Source organism: Carassius carassius, chromosome 43, assembly GCF_963082965.1.
Source record: "Carassius carassius chromosome 43, fCarCar2.1, whole genome shotgun sequence".
NCBI lineage: Eukaryota > Metazoa > Chordata > Actinopteri > Cypriniformes > Cyprinidae > Carassius > Carassius carassius.
The window spans coordinates 18215153-18232506 of record NC_081797.1 but is presented as its reverse complement, the minus strand read 5'-3'; positions in this window follow the sequence as shown (position 1 = coordinate 18232506).

The following is a 17354-nucleotide window of genomic DNA, read 5'->3' as shown; positions in this document are numbered from 1 at the left end:
TATATAATATTATATAATAAATAATTATTCATATCATATCATATATATGATTATATTATATTAGATGCGTTATGCATTAATCACTTTAGATTCTTTAAAGTTATTATTTTTAGCACGATCTTCAAAGTTTTTAATACCAGCTCTCTCTCCCTCTCTCTCTCTCTCTCTCTCTCTCTCTTTCTCTCTCTCTCACACACACACACAGACACACACACACACACACACACACACACACACACACACAATGAAACATGATGCCAAAGTCTTTCTGTATGTTTTAAAAATAAAAAATATTAATTTTTCTTTAAATCTATGCCGAGGAGCGCGTTTGTTTGTCACAGCATAGACTGTGAAGTTTAGATGAAGTTGATTTATCTTTTAGAAGAATTCTTTCAGAGAAAGACCCTCGATCGTATTCAACCATTAAAGATGGTTCAGGAGAGATGGGTTTCTGGACCCACGCATCCTAGAGATGTAATTTGAGAACTGTGCTTTGCCACGGTCGTAAACCTTTCACATATCTACGGTACTCTCAGACACAGAGCAGGAAAGACATTTTTTACAGGGCCTCTATTTAGAGGCCTCTATCCCGTTCCAAAATACCTCCATTTAAAAGCAAAAATAAAATATAAAAATGACCGCCTGTACATCTAACGGCTGTAGTTCTATTTTATAATTTTATATTAAAAGTATCCTTACTATCCATATTATATTCTTTATTTAAAACAATATATTTAACCGGCAGTATTCCCCCAACGTGTGTTTTCCATCAGTTGTTTGGCCTTCAGCCTTTTTACATAGTGCTTTTCATTTACAGTAAGATCGCTTTACACCAGTGTAATGAAAGTTAACTTTTCTTAAAGTTTATAGTTGTATTTTACTGTATCCGCATCTTTCTATCCTGTGGATTGTATGCGTTCTGTAAAATAACAAATATACATTTTGATTAAAGTCAGTAAAATAATTACCCCTACAATTTGAACATGTTTAAACACATTGTGTGTCACTAAAGCAAGGCACACCATCTATCGTCTTATTTTTTAAATAACCTGATGACCGGCATCGTCTCGTCATATAATCTATGCACCCGAGTGCTTTTCTTACAAGAGTAGAAAACTCTGTCTCTTTGGATGTGTTTCAACTATTATCATCATTTCCTTATGACCCAGATAAAGAGGTAATTAATTTTCTATGCGAGTGACACAATATACAGTTCTCATACTATTTGTGTAAATAGCCGTGCTAAAACATTTATGACTATTTTTGCAGGCCAGCAGATCATGTCAAGGATGTGTCACATCTAAGAATCACAATGTTTTGTAAATGACATTTTTCTTACACCTCGAGATTTAGCCGTATTTTGTTTGTCGGACCGTACGTTTTTATGCGATCTTTGTGCGGCGTCATCGTAATAGGAATAAATGAAAATTAAGAAATTAAGTTAAAGTTTTTCTCTTCGAGATATTTCTTTTAGCGCAACTTTGTGTCTGTCCAGAAAGTGTGATCGCATGTAGCATCGACGCAAAAATGAAGTCTAGCTGTTTTACACTTAAAACTATTACAACCTAAACAAATCAAAAGGTACACTCGTTTAAGTTTGAGAGTGTTAAAGTTTCCACACTCTTGTCGAGATACATTTTATCCATAACTTTTCGTGTATTCAAGCGACCAAACCGCTAAGAAAGAGAGTATGAAAACTAACGTTTACAACGCATATAGAATTCACAATACAATTGTTAAAGTATTTTTTTTTTATGTTGATTTGTAAATTATATTTTTATTACTCCGTTAGATTTAGTCATCGTGTTCTGATAGCAGATGACACAATTCACATTTTGTTTTAAGACTCCTGTAAGTTCATGCTAACTCTCACGTGGGAAAGAGAGCGAGGTGAGCGCATTCTATTTATTTAAGAAAAATTATTAAACATTTGCCCGAACTTTTTTATTATTTTGACAAAACACAACACGACGACATTAAAGAATGTTATCAGTTCCTACGGCCATCTTCTTTGATTCAAATAAAGCAACATCTCTGGTGTACGTGTGTATGTGCTAAACATCTCCACTTCTCCAGATTTGTTAGATGGGCTACCATTGTTATACAAACACATTTGAAAACTACGATGTTCTCACTTTTGTAGCGGTTATAGAAAAATGTTGTACACACTTTTGTATGTCATAATTCAGTGATTTTAGCTGTAATGAGCACAAAAGACAAAAATTGTCAATGTGTGACTTGATTATGAAACATGTATAATTTTATTTATTTATTTATTTTTTACCAGAGATAGTCGACCGATCTGTTTACACGTTGTTTTGCAGTTTTCTGATGAAGAGTTTTCTCTGACTGTGGTCAAACATACACTGCCTGTTCATAGGAATTTTACAGCATAAAAATATCGCCCCTACATGTAGAGCTCTTGTTCATATAGCTGATGACGACGTTCACATTTTACTCATCGTACTCGTTTGTTTCAACATTTCTGCTTGACATTAAAAAGTAATGTTAGTCACTAAACATTATGGGTTCGCGATAAATGAAATTATTGAAACCGTTGTCAATTTCATAATAGAACAAAACACGAGGGCCTGCCGAGATTTTCTTTTATGACTAGATAACTTGTGATGTCATCACTATTGTTTGTAGCGGTAATTTGATCATATTTATACCTACTTCAAAAAGTTCAATTTTTGGATTTTAATGATTTAGCATACGTCTTTATTCAAAGCGACCTACAATGAGTATGACAGAAGCATAAAAGTCGTGGATACTCTATCGGGGATAGAATGGACGGGAGTAGATGTAAGAGAAATATTAAAAAACAAACTTGTATCTGATATAAACTAGGATAGTATAATGATATAACATAAAAGATAAAATATTTTATGAAATCAAGCAGATTCACAGAGATATCGCGGCGTATGAACAAAGAGGTTGACGGCAAAACTAGAAAACAATCCGCGAGGCCTAGGAATTGCACTTAGTTGGTGAAAATAAGATAAGAATGTCAAAGTCCGTTTAAACAAATTTAAACAGAAAGAATGAGCAAAGTCCTGGAAGTATAGGATTGTACTTGTTTAGATTAGATTAGATTCAACTTTATTGTCATTATGCAGAGTACAAGTACAGAGCTAATGAAATGCAGTTAGCATCTAACCAGAAGTGCAAGAATATAGTGTTTTATATACATAAAAGTTAGGGGTGTAACGGTTCACAAAATTCACGGTTCGGTTCGATACAATACACTGGTGTCACGGTTCGGTTCGGTTCGGTACGGTTCGGTACGTTTTAGATACAGCAAAAAGAAAAAATTGGCAGATAAATTTCCTTGATTTTTTAAAACTAACAAAGTATGTTTTTTTTTTACATTGAACAATGATGGAGCTATTCTTTACCCATCTTCTATGGTGTTTTCTTAGCAGCATACTGTATAAAACAAAAACAGCTCCTTATAAAAAAAAAATGAAAATGTTATATTAGTTATGAACAAATACAAAGATGTAACTTTTAATATGGAACTCTATAACTCTTTATATTGAGTGTGTTTTACTCAATTGGTTCTCTATAGGGCTTTATGTTTTTTTGGAACAAAGCAGGAATTACGGTCTGTCTGAAATGGGCTCGTGAAGGAATATTGTAACGGGGCTCAATTACATTAAGCATGTTCTTAAAACCTACGTTTTCCACTACAGAGTAAGGCGCTCGCTCACTCAGTACGCGCTGAAGGCTCGTTGCAAAATGGCTAATGCGTTTAACAGACCAAAAATAGAAGATCCTCCAATAACCAACAGGTCTGGTGTTTGGGTGCACTTTGGATTCCCTGTAAGCTATAATGGTGATGATAGAATCAATGGTAAATAGTAAGGTCTCATATCCGTGGCTATAACGTAAATGTAGCCTACCAATCGCCGTGGTGATGTCTTTTGCCCTGTTTGAATCCGTTGGAAATGTCTGTCTAAATGCTGCGGGGATATGTTTCGTGTATGTTTCTCCTTTTTTCCGTCTTTTCCCAGATACTTACACACTAAGGTGATGTCGGCGTAAATGGGTTGACATGTTTCATGTTTTCCCGCTGGTGTTTTTTTTTTTTTTTTTGTATTCCCGCTGGTGTACCCTAGATGCGATATATCGTTGTTTTTTTATCCACCACTCTCTTGCCATCACCATTATAGCTTACAGGAAATCCAAAGTGCACCCAAACACCAGACCTGTTGGTTATTGGAGGATCTTCTATTTCTGGTCTGTTAAGCGCATTGGCCATTTTGCAACGAGCCTTCAGCGTGTATTACTGAGTGAGCAAGCGCCTGACTGAGTGGCCTAACATAAACATATAAGTTGGTGTTTTTTTCTTCTTCGGGGTGTCAGGGGCGTTGACTGTTACGTCGTTTGGGTTATTGGGCTACCTTGTTGAACGCATATAATTATATTTCAAAAAATTTTTTATTTTCCAAATATAATTAATTTGTCCAACGAACCGTTCGGTCCATAATGCGTACCGCGTATCGAACCGAAAGCCTCGTACCGAACGGTTCAATACGAATACGCGTATCATTACACCCCTAATAAAAGTGCAGAGTAAGTAAAGCTATGATATACAGAAAGTACAGTGTAGTTGCTATATACAATATTGATCAGAGTATATACAGAATATAAATATGAATGCAATGTAGGGATTGTATGTACATTATGAACAGAGCAATGAAGGATTATATATACATTATGAACAGCAGGAACGTGAAAACGGCGGTAATAAATACAGTCGAATGAGTGTGCAAAAGTATTGTTGAATGATGTATTATACGCAAAAAAAAAGTTGTGCAATCATATTTTTTGTAGAAATAGTTTAATGTGCTTGTACATTAACAACTTTAGACAGTTTATGATGTAATAGCTTTAACCATGTGCAGTTTCTTAGTGTAATGCGATGAGAAAGTGTGTGGTTTACAGTTCACTACGGCGTGATGAGATCTAGCGTCCATTAAACACGGCGAAGTCAAGAAATCTCGCAATTTTAGGGCGAAAGAGTTAGAACAAACATTTGTCTATGCGGTGTTAGGCTATATTGTTCTCATGGTCATTATAAAGTTTTGTATGTTTATTTTCATTTCAACATATTAATGAACGCTGTTACAGATTTTGTCTTAGTAACATGGAATACAATAGTTTGTTAAAAGATAATGCTATGTGCTGTTTGAGTAACACCGTCGTCTCTGATGCTTGAAGTTTTCACCGCTTACAGGCACCCCTCTAACCTAAAACTGTAACTCTATCATAATTATTTAAAATAACTGTAAACTTCATGCGCGACACCTATGTAACTGACTTAAACTAATACAGTATGTATGCTAAACAAAACATTTGCATTTGTTAAAAAATGAAGTGAATTAATAGATGTCAGAAACTGCTCGCCTCGTGTTTTCTTAAAGAAGAACGGGTTATTTAGATGTGACAAAGCGCAGTTCCAGTTGTAGTGCGGTTTCTGGATCAGACCTTAAGCACAATGAATGACTAAAACAGTCAAAATCATCCCGCCTCTCACTTAAATGAACGACTTATCAACAGCGGTTTATTTATTGAAATACTGTACAAGGACAACCAAACAATAATGTATACAGTAGTAGAAAAAAAAAAAAAGCTATTTACAGAGTTGCATTAAAACTTTCACAATAGTTTAGAATACTGGATTTCACTATTAGGTATTTGTTATTCTGATACACATTTCCTGTATAAAAGACTATATCTATAACCTTTTCAGGTGAATGTAGTGCAATCTTACTGAACTTAAACGTAATCACGTTACAACGAGGTGACATAGTCCCTCTAGCAAATCCGTCAAAAGTGGACAAAGCAGAAAAAATCTCAGCACACGGTAGATGGTAATGCTTATGACCAAAGGGGAGTATACATAGGCCTACTTTTTAATGTCAAGCGGAAATGTTGAAACAAACGAGTACGACGAGTAAAATGTGAACGTCGTCATCTGCTATATGAACAAGAGCTCTACATGTAGGGGCGATATTTTTATGCTGTAAAATTCCTATGAACAGGCAGTGTATGTTTGACCACAGTCAGAGAAAACTCTTCATCAGAAAACTGCAAAACAACGTGTAAACAGATCGGTCGACTATCTCTGGTAAAAAAAAAAAAATAAATAAATAAATAAAATTATACATGTTTACAAGTCACACATTGACAATTTTTGTCTTATGTGCTCATTACAGCTAAAATCACTGAATTATGAAATGCAAAATTGTGTACGGCATTTTTCTATAACCGTTACAAAAGTGAGAACATCGTAGTTTTCAAATGTGTTTGTATAACAATGGTAGCCCATCTAACAAATCTGGAGAAGTGGAGAAGCAAAGATGTTTAGCACATACACACGTACACCAGAGATGTTGCTTTATTTGTATCAAAGAAGATGGCCGTAGGAACTGATAACATTCTTTAATGTCATCGTGTTGTGTTTTGTCAAAATAATAAAAAAGTTCGGGCAAATGTTTAATAATTTTTCTTAAATGAATAGAACGCGCTCACCCCGCTCTCTTTCCCACGCGAGAGTTAGCATGAACTTACAGGAGTCTTAAAACAAAATGTGAATTGTGTCATCTGCTATCCGAACACGATGACTGAATCTAACGGAGTAATAAAAATATAATTTACAAATCAACATAAAAAAAAAATACTTTAACAATTGTATTGTGAATTCTATATGCGTTGTAAACGTTAGTTTTCTTGCTATACTCTCTTTCTTAGCGATTTGGTCGCTTGAATACACGAAAGGTTATGGATAAAATGTATCTCGACAAGAGTGTGGAAACTTTAACACTCTCAAACTTAAACGAGTGTACCGTTTGATTTGTTTAGGTTGTAATAGTTTTAAGTGTAAAACAGCTAGACTTCATTTTTGCGTCGATGCTTCATGCGATCACACTTTTTGGACAGACACAAAGTTGCGCTAAAAGAAATATCTCGAAGAGAAAAACTGTAACTTAATTTCTTAATTTTCATTTATTCCTATTACGATGACGCAGCACAAAGATTGCATAAAAACGTACGGTCCGACAAACAAAATGCGAACGACCGTCCAAAATCGTGATACGGCTAAATCTCGAGGTGTAAGAAAAATGTCATTTTCAAAACATTGGGATTCTTAGATGTGACACATCCTTGACATGATCTGCTGGCCTGCAAAAATAGTCATAAATGTTTTAGCACGGCTATTTACACAAATAGTATGAGAACTGTATATTGTGTCACTCGCATAGAAAATTAATTAGCGCTTTATCCGGGTCAAAAGGAAATGATGATAATAGTTGAAACATCCTTAGCCTGTACATTTCTTTCATTTTGAAAATCACAGCTGCTGGTGATTACAGTTTTTTTTTTTTTTTGTAAACCATTTAACATTACACGCTGCCTACAAAATAGTCAAAGCGTATGTTTTCTGTTCTAGGTAAGAACATTTACACCGAGTGTTATAGGCCGGGTAAATAATTAGAAAATAGTATTTCTGTCGAATGAGAAACGTTCAGTCGTACATTTAAAAAAAAATTCTGATGTAGAAATTATGTTTCTGCCAAACACATCCAAAGAGACAGAGTTTTCTACTCGGGAAAGAAAAGCACTCGGGTGCATAAATTATATGAAGAGACGACGCCGGCCATCAGGTTATTTAAAAAACAAGACGATAGACGGTGTGCCTTGCTTTAGTGACACACAATGTGTTTAAACACGTTTCAAATTGTAGGTGTAATTATTTTACTGACTTTAAGCAAAATGTATATTTGTTATTTTACAGTACGCATACAATCCACAGGATAGAAGGATGCGGATACAGTAAAATACAACTATAAACTTTAAGAAAAGTTAACTTTCATTACACTGGTGTAAAGCGATCTTACAGTAAATGAAAAGCACTACGTAAAAAGGCTGAAGGCCAAACAACTGATGGAAAACACAAGTTGGGGGAATACTGCCGGTTAAATATATTGTTTTAAATAAAGAATATAATATGGATAGTAAGGATACTTTTAATACAAAAATATAAAATAGAACTACAGCCGTTAGATGTACAGGCGGTCATTTTTATATTTTATTTTTGCTTTTAAATGGAGGTATTTTGGAACGGCTAAACAGAGGCCCTGCAAAAAATGTCTTTCCTGCTCTGTGTCTGAGAGTACCGTAGATATGTGAAAGGTTTACGACCGTGGCAAAGCACAGTTCTCAAATTACATCTCAAGGATGCGTGGGTCCAGAAACCCATCTCTCCTGAACCATCTTTAATGGTTGAATACAATCAAGGGTCTTTCTCTGAAAGAATTCTTCTAAAAGATAAATCAACTTCATCTAAACTTCACAGTCTGTCTTCACAGACAAACAAACGAGCTCCTCAGCATAGATTTAAAGCAAAATCAATATTTTTTTGTTTTATTTTTAAAACATACAGAAAGACTTTGGCATCATGTTTCATTGTGTGTGTGTGTGTGTGTGTGTGTGTGTGTGTGTGAGAGAGAGAGAGAGAGAGAGAGAGAGAGAGGGAGAGAGATTTTCAAACTTTGAAAATCGTGCTAAAATAATAACTTTAAAGAAACTAAAGTGATTAATGCATAACGCATCTAATATAATATAATCATATATATGATATGATATAAATAATTATTTATTATATAATATTATATAAAAATATAAATATTTTAGGTAATATATATCATCATTTTGTTGAATTAAGAAACAGCGGACATCAGAGGTAGTGGGGGAACTGATTATTAAAAAACATTACATTAATGTTAGCTTTGAAATAATGTACCCTATTGACTTCCATTGATCATGCGGTCTGGAACTCTACCCTCGCCGCGCGGGGTCTGTGAAGCACCCCCACAGGTCTCACATACAGGAGAATACTCGGACTAGGACCTGTGAGATTCTGTTTATGATTTAAACATTTTATTTTATTTTTTAAGTCGTATTATTTTATTTTGGGGATATTTCATTCATGTTTGGACATCTCTCACCGGTCTAAAAAAAATGTAAGGGATATTTTTTATATGTATCATCAGAAATGTTTATTTTATATACTATGCTATATATATTCACATTTAAAATAAGTTATCTTTTTTTAAGTTATACTTTTTTTGTTTAATGAATTGCTTTAGGATGATGATGTCATTATATAATAATTTATTTCCATATTCTTTAACCCATAGAGTCTGAGCGGGTTTTGAGGGGACTGGAGATATTTTGGCATCCCCCCAGACATTGGTGTTTTTTCATTATCCTAAAACGTATTAATGGCTAAAAGTCTGAATATCCATAATATGTGAGCAGCATGATTGTGATTGTAGATGTCTGTAATTTTGAGAAGGCGGCGTTTATGATCAGTTTTTGTTTAAAATATGTTTAAAACGTGTTTGTATATGTTGTATAAGTATATGTTGAATACATGATTAAAAATGTATGATAAATGATTTGCTTTGGTTTAGTAACATGTCTTTAACCACAATGTGTTTTATAAACATGATGAATACTTGTTTAAAATGTATGTTCTGGTTTAGTAACATACCGTCATATATAATTTTATATTTTTTCAGATTCTTTAAAACAGAGATAAGTCTCTTTTTAACTAGATATGTTCATGCGTATGTCCGCTTGTTTATATGGTTTATCAAAATACAATTTTGTATAGCGGTGTGGATATTATAGTGATGTAACAAGGTACGTGCGGTTTATGATTAAATGTATAGGGTAGTCATAATTCAGATCGCTTAAAAAACTAAATTTAATTAAAAAATGTACGTGCGTGCAGCATTTTATTGTGTGGTGGTAGGTGTATGGTTAAAATAAATAATTAAACAGCTTTTTGAAAATGATATGATATAAAGATGGATAGAAAAGGTTTTAAATATAATGTAGAAAATGTTTTGCAACGATTAATGTGAATTGAATTTAACTGAATTGTGTCAATGACACGCCCGGGTTCCTCAATAGACCATATTCTTCATTGTCTTCAATTATATATTTTTTCTCCGATCCTGGTAAAATGTATATTTTTAGTGATGACTAAAACTAATGTAAATGTTTTGTTTTATATTGTTTGTGAATGTATAATGTGTTTATATTCATTAAAAGAAGAAAATAAGACTTGGAGACGAATGAATGCATGAGAGGGAGAGAGAGGGGTACAAGAGGTGCTAGCCGCGCACCAACCGTAATTCATAGGTGAACCGTGAGAAAACTGTCAAAAACATGGTACTCCCTCGTGAGATACGTTTGGTTTTAATTAAGAAATGGCTTTAAAGATATTATGATTGGTTAGTAAACTCGGACAAGAGTGAAGTGTAGCGTGCAGACGCAGACAGTGGGGACACAGAGGGTCAGGATCAAAGGCGATGTGAAAACAGCTCCTTCTGCTCTCTAAAAAACAACTCCTTTCTGCTCCCTAAAAAAAATGGATCTTGTTTTATCTGAAACAGTCGGGGTTTTTTTATAACCGTTTCAATTTTAACCTTTTTTAAAAGAACAGAATGTTTTTCAACCTTAGTTAAATTGCTTTTAGATTATGTATATTATATAAAGGATAGGATGTTTTATATATGAATGTGAAATAACTGAAATGTTTTTCAACCTTTAATTGTTTTAGATTATGTATATTATATAAATGATAGAATGTTTTACATATGAAATAACTAAAATGTTTTTTTTTTCAACCTTTAATTGTTTTAGATTATATAAATTATAGAATGTTTTATATATAAATGTGAAATAACTGAATGTCACATATATGAAATAACTCAAATGTTTTTTTTTTCAACTTTAGCATGATAATTATATTATATAAATTATAGAATGTTTTATATATAAATGTGAAATAACTTAAATGTTTTTTCAACCTTTAATTGTTTTAGATTATATAAATTATAGAATGTTTTATATATAAATGTGAAATAACTGAATGTCACATATATGAAATAACTCAAATATTTTCTCAACTTTAGCATGATAATTATTATATTATATAAATTATATATAAATGTGAAATAACTAAAATGTTTTTTCAACCTTTAATTGTTTTAGATTATATAAATGATGGGACAAAGTTCAAACAAGCTAACTGGGACAAAGTTCAAACAGCGTGGGGAGGGTTTCATATAGCACAAAACCATACGTCAAAAAATATAATATAGAACTAACTAGGTCAATAGGGTAAAAGCTTCTGTCAAAACCACATGATCGATGCGTGGGGAGTGTTTCCTATACCGTAAAAACTACCCGTCAAAAACCATGATTTAGAACTAACTAGGGCAATAGGGTAAAAGCTTCTGTCAAAACCACATGATCGATGCGTGGGGAGGGGTTATAGGTTAACCCAAGAACTCATTCGGAAAGTTCAGCCCATCCATCATAAGGTCATCGGAAGTTCAACCTGTCAAAAGGTCAAAGGTCAAAGTCATAAATCATCATGACAGAAGCTACCCAATAGGTACTACTACTAACGCATGCCATTAAACCGGCTCACAAAGAACTTGACAAGCTAGCCAGAAGCAAGAAGCAAGATCCTGCAGGAGGACATGATGTTCACGCTTATTTACAAGACTTTGACTTTCACTTGCAAACTGTCACCAACGTGACAGCTGTGAACACATTGTACCTGTTAAAAATCACGTCCAGCCGTGATGTGCATAGTTTTCTGGATCGTCAACCAGAGACTGTCAAAGTGGACTACCAGTAACTACTACAAACTTTGATTCTTGAATTCTCTGATCAAGACTCAGACCATGGGCTCCGTATTGCTATGGACCTCAAACAGGGCAGCCTTGAAAACCCACAGACTTTCTATAGTCAGCTACGAAAAGCCTACTTCAGAGCATGCAACGAACCAGGTATGGAACAGGATGTCGACTTAAAAACTCCCAGCGTGTCCGCGTAACATAACTACCCAAGAGTTACGGAACTTAGCCCACAAAGCTTGCACCAAGCAAAAGACTATTTCTGAAAAGACTGAAAAAACCCACAATCTCTCTGAGATGTCGATGTAACCCACAATGTCTCTGAGCACTGCTTGGACTTAACCCTAGAGGGCGCCCCACAACACCACAGTCACAGACCTTTTTACAGAGAGTCATTACCATTCCAAGCCAGCAGAGGGCAACACAATCGTGGCGGTGCTCGTCCAAAGCACCAGAGCGAGCGCTCTGAAAGATTCTGGGAACGGCGACCCAAAAAGAGCCGATCCCCACCATCCAGAACACAAATTTCCGACAGCCGGCAGTGGAACCACTCTCGACATGACACTGGTAAGCTCAATCCTGAGCCCATGTCAGAAAAACACAGGGCAGCCACGTCTGAGACAGCAGAGATCCTGAGGATGCTAAAAGAGCTTCTTTACATGAAAACTCGCAAGGAAGACAAGGAAGATGAACCAGACATCTTATGTCTAAGCATAAGAACTGAAACCAACACCCTGTCTAACTGCCATCTGTATGAGCCAAGCACCCAGAACACTGCTCGTCATCCACAGACCACAGAGCTAACTGTCATATCACAAGGTGACAGCATCACCCAAGCTCCACAGCTGACAGCTGCACACCCTGAACGAGACAGCACAGGTCCTCACACCAGGTACCACAAACACAAGGTACCAGAAAATGCTGTTTTGACTACCTGCCTTCGCAGCGAGCTACACAAGACCGGTCCTAACCACCCATCGATCGTTACACCTGCCCCGATGCCAACATTCCTGGGCAGCCTTGTCGAAAAGGGGGTGGGCCGAAAAGGAGTGAGCATGGAAGACCTGATCGACACAGGATCAAACCTTAGGGTGATCTCATCTCACCTTTTCAAAAGACTCCAATTTGAAGCTAAGAGATCGAACTCTTACACCTCAAACTTGTGAACTGAATGTACAGTCGTACAGCCAGAATGACATCCGGTTTGAACAGGTTGCTTCCATTCACCTGACAATCGGTCCAATGAGTCTAGTAAATCCTATTTATGTCTCACCAATGAACACTCATGCATTTCTCATTGGCAAAGACCTGCTAGACAACTTTGACCCTTTACTGAACTTCAAACAGCTAAAAGACTTTGGTCAAGTGCGAGAACCTCTTTCCCTCCAGCCACAAAGGTTGCCAGAGCCAGACTGCCAGGTCACAGAGGTCACGGGAACCCCAGCAGCCAGCCATGGGTACACAGCTCCGACGGCAGACCAAGGCTCAAGTTCACTCCTCTGCACCTTAGTCAACGAACAGGGTATGGTGGTACCAGCTTACACTAAAGGGGTCGCTGTTCGGCTCAACATGCAATGTGGTCAAACCTTAAACCACACGCTGGGTTTCTTCCAATCCTCACCTGAATGTGTGGAACTCGGACTCACACTTGAAGCCACACCCCTCACTGAAGTGTCATCTTGTATAGTCTACATCCTGTGCAACAACTGCACGGCAACTGACAGCAACATTCCCAAGGCCTACCGGCTGGGATGGCTAGTGAGCCATGACTTTAATGACTTAGAACTTGTACTACCTATCATTGAGCCTATTCCACCTGCACTGATACCCGAAGGGACTAAAAACAACACATTGTTCACTGCACCCTTCAAATTCGTCGCCATCACATCTGTCATGTCGGTTAGGAAAGACCAGGTGTGCAGAATGGATCTAACAGATGACCAACACCTCGCAGTATACTCAGTCTCCCACCAGAACGTCAGTGAGACTGATGAAGCTGCTACACCTCTCAATACCAAACTGACTGATGACACACCGACGGAGGAGCCTTACACAGGTTTTCAATCTCAAGTGCAGCAAATTCTACAAGACGCTCATGCACTTCAGAGTGATACAGATTGCCAAAGACTCAGACAAGTTCTTTATAAGCTCAAAGAATCCTGTGCCTAAGACTTCTTAGACTGTGGTCTTACCAACCTACACACGGTGCGCATACCTACGCACCCTGATGCTCCTCCCACTTCTGTCAAACAGGACAAGATTCCCATCGCCTCACATGAACCAGTGCAGGAGATCATCGAATCTATGCTGGCGAAAGGTGTCATCCATCCATGCAACAGCACCAACTCAGCCCTCATCTGGCCCGCCCTCAAAACTAACTGCGAGGGGCGACCCACCATTGACTACAGGAAACTGAATCAACAGGTGCCGCTGTCACGATGGCACAAGACCCAGCTGGAACAAGAAATGCCCCGAATCAGAGGAGCCACAATCCTCCTTACACTTGATGTGGCCTCTGGATTCTGGACCATTCTGGTGCACCCGGAAAACCAACACAAGCTAGCATTCACATTTGGCAACCGACAGTTCACCTTCAACAGGTGTCTGTTTGACTATGCCGACTCACCAGCTGAATTCAACATCTGTTTGAACAAAACCTGTACAGACTGTAACTATGCTAGACTCAGTTTCGTGTGCCATCTTCCGTGCTGTGAACAGAATGGTTTCAAAACTGCAAACAACAAGCCAGTCAAACACCAACAATTGTTCCAGCAATGTGATAACATCACAAAAACACACAATGTGACTATGTACTGGAAGAAGGTAAAAGGACACTCGAAGCTACCAGGTCTAGACAAGGACTTAAAAGATCAAACGACACCCTTGCCAAAACTGGCGCACTAAACAACAGGCTGTGGTCACTCCCTACCCACCCACCCACATTCAAGGTTGAAGTGATTACACACAGCATAAGAACTTTACTAGCTAAACTGCCTACCTCAGAAACGCTTATGCTGGCTCCGTTGTCTACAAAGACCAACAAAGCAGACATGGGGACTTCTGAAACCTCCATAATGACTTTGCTTAACCACCTCTCAGACCCCTCCATCCACCCTGGAAACCACTGACAACCAATGCCCCAGACCACTGCATGATACAAAGGACATGCTGCGTGCACAGACCAACATTGTGGGTTGTGCACCCGTAGCTGGAGGTCTCCAATGGAATCCCCGGAAAGGGGGTGCCAAGTCAAAGACCCCACCGAACCTCATCAAGCTGAATCCTCAGCTCCAGGAACCACCTTCCATCATGAACCACCTGCCATCATGATCCACCTGCTACACGACCATCATGATTCACCTGTCATCTGCCTATTGTGATGATTGCTGTCCGATGAGGTCCACACAGGGACTTCATCCGACGGAAAGGGGGGATGTAATGGATATGCAGTTCGTCGATTCATTGGTTCTGAACTAAAGAATCACGGTTCGTTGAAACTAAAACAATGCAAACCCAAAGCTCGTAGATTTTGAATTCAGGCATATAAACCCAACTCTCTCTATACCAAATGCCTGGCCTGGCGCCAGCCTGGCTGGATTTAAATTATTTATGACACTCTGGACGAGAAATTCCACAGTCACGTGAGCAGCCTCAAAGGAGAAACGAAACACCCACATTCCTAAACACACACACAAACTTTTCTTTACGCTCTTTATGTAAGTCCTTAATAAGATGTTTTTCTATAGGTTTGTGTGTTGCATAGAATGGTTAATCCTGTTATGCGAGGATTATAAATTGCTGTCTTGTAAATTGGAAATGCTTCTCCTAATTTAATGTTCTCAAATAAGAGTCATGATTCTGTAACCCTACTCCTGACCAGCTCATAAAACTTTATGATCCCACTGGGAAACATTTTTTCTCAATGTATTCTAAACTGGTACCTTTTCTCAATGTATTCTACATGTATTGAGTATTGCTTTTTGGTGCATTAGATGTTTTCCATAATCAAAAATTGGAGTATCTACAATTTTATCGTGTGTTAATCAAACTTTAAATGTGTGTAATTCTGCATATGAATGTAACGTCGTGTTTCTATCAGTTATATATGTCATTTTTGGTATCTGTGGAATCGTCATGTTGTGATCAAACTATCCACCTATAGGAAAGGTGTGTAAAATGTATTAATCTGGAATTACGAACTTGCTGTAATATCACTGCTGAAATCTGATAAGCCAGAACTTATTAGAGTGGGTGTTTTCCCAGAGACAAAGGAAATTTTTCCCGCTTCAGATCGCGGACGTTCATTGGTTGTTCACGCAAACAGAGGCGTGAACCAGTCAAGCCATAAGAACTGAAACCAGGAAGTTCCTCCCTCTCTTGCTCTTCTTCGCGCTCTTGGTCCGCTCTCTATCGCCGTTGATCTCAGCATGGCTGCTGAGAGAACAGCCTGTTCTCATGGCTCCCTCGGGAGCTTTCATCTCCGTTGTTTTCATTTCTTTTACTTACTAAGTTCCTCTCTACACGAGGAAGACGAATTCTGAATCATTACATTTGTTGGAGCTTTCAAATATCGCGCGATTCCGCAGCAGCCCCGGAAGACACGAAAGAACACGCCTAGCTACAAAGAAACACGTTAATAAAGTTATAAATAAATAAAGTTAATAAATAAAGTTTGTCTATTACCTTATCAAGGTGATTTGATTCGTTGTTGTCTTTCAAGGGTTACTGTCTGTGAGTTTGCATAACTGAGCGCGTAATCATGTGATCACGCCTAAATCTCTCACCTCTCTCTCATCCTCTCTCACTCATCCTCTCTCACTCATTCTCTCTCTCTCCTTCATTTGGATTCTGTTATGTCTTGTACAAAGTTACTGTCTTTATTGTCGTACGTGTATTTACTCTGTGTGATTTGTAGTTTGATGTATTATTAGTTCAATTATTAAAAACCAATATATATTCATGATTGCCTCTGTCTAAACGCTCACATCACGAGTCAATGAAATGTCTGATCTTTAGCTACAAGCTCTTTACTTTTTAGTAACTGACATTTCATAATGATAGGATAATGTTTTCATGGCCAGAGAATATTTTTCCTTGAATTATAAGTAGTGATAACTTTATAGAAAGTTGATAAGTTAATCTTACGGCCGTTTGCTGGACAAACCACTGTATGATTTGCGGTAATTTACAGTAAGAGATATCACTATAATTGATATGAAGAATGGAATATTGACATATTAATGAGTAAATTACAGTGCCTTGTAATGAGTTATTGATATATACAATTGACCTATTTTTCATCTTCAATAATTTTTATGTAACTGTCATAAATTATATATATATATATATATATATATTAATCATATTCCTGGTTAATTATTAAAATTCCCTATATATCATTTGAGTTAATTATAATGTACAACCCAGTGCGGCTACACAGTGTATAAGCTCTAGGACCCCAGTCCTTACGAGGGGGTACCATAGGTGAAGGCTCCTCCCGTGAGGTGATCCATTGGCGGTGGGAGGATGTTGAACGCGATCACGCCATTGGAGATTGACGCCATTCAGTTTCTCTGGGTCTGCGAGGAATCAGCTGGTGGGAATGGGTGATTGCTGCTTCGCTGC